Raw genomic sequence first — 913 nt, 5'->3', positions numbered from 1 at the left:
GTGTGTGTTGGGCCACAGCCCCTTCTTCAAAACCCTAATGGCACAACAGGCTAGGGATTGGAAGGAAATCTAAGATATGAAATCCATATTATATGGATATATTTATTATTATTACATTTTTCAACAATAAAAAGTTTATTAAACAAAATATAATTCTATGTATGATGTGACAATATGACAGTCCAACATAAATAAACACACACCTTTCAAATTTGTCCTTTGCTAATGTTACTATAACCAATTCCTACACAAGTTAATATTAGCTTCTCTGCACCTGTTTGTGTCTCTTTTTCCCTTCATCTGAAAACTTATTGACCTTGTCTCTGTATTCTTCGTCTTGAAGGTGACTTGAAAGAACCCCGCATATTTTTTCAAGAAGTGCATTCTGTAAAAAAGAAAAAAACCTGAGCAATCTCCTTCAAGCTTTTAAAGATAATGAGAAAAACACATACATACTTTAAAAAGGGAGCAATCAACACAAAGTGCACTTCAATCAATCAGCAACAAAATACATTGTGTTTCCCCCAAAATGGATCAAGTTAAGCACTGTTAATATTTCCAAACACATTTATGATGCATCACTCACAAGCAGGCATATTTTTTTAACAAATCCTAATTTTAAAGAAAAAAAGTTTAATATAAATATAGCAATAATTGGAAAAAAGTTGAATGCATGACAGTAAGTTGAAGGATGAAATTCTCCAGGAATGCACAAAAAACAATAAACATACAATTACATTTTGGGCCCCTTTTTGTAAACAGTCCCCTTATACTGTGGAGGGTTGATACAGCTCAGCATTTAATCATTCTTTTTGCTCCATATGATGCCCAGACACATGAGAAATGGAATGCAAGACACACCAAGTTTGGATAACCAGGTGGGGAGGTATAGTTCAGGCAATTGCAGCTATTT

The 913-nt window shown here is 33.6% G+C and overlaps 1 pseudogene; it reads right to left on the bottom strand.

Moving 5' to 3' along the window:
- Positions 1-153: 153 nt before the first annotated feature.
- LOC119593872 overlaps positions 154-913 on the bottom strand; it is a 5,234-nt pseudogene continuing 4,474 nt past the window's right edge.

Source organism: Penaeus monodon, chromosome 33, assembly GCF_015228065.2.
Source record: "Penaeus monodon isolate SGIC_2016 chromosome 33, NSTDA_Pmon_1, whole genome shotgun sequence".
In the NCBI taxonomy this organism is placed as follows: domain Eukaryota; kingdom Metazoa; phylum Arthropoda; class Malacostraca; order Decapoda; family Penaeidae; genus Penaeus; species Penaeus monodon.
This window is presented reverse-complemented; position numbering and strand designations above follow the sequence as displayed.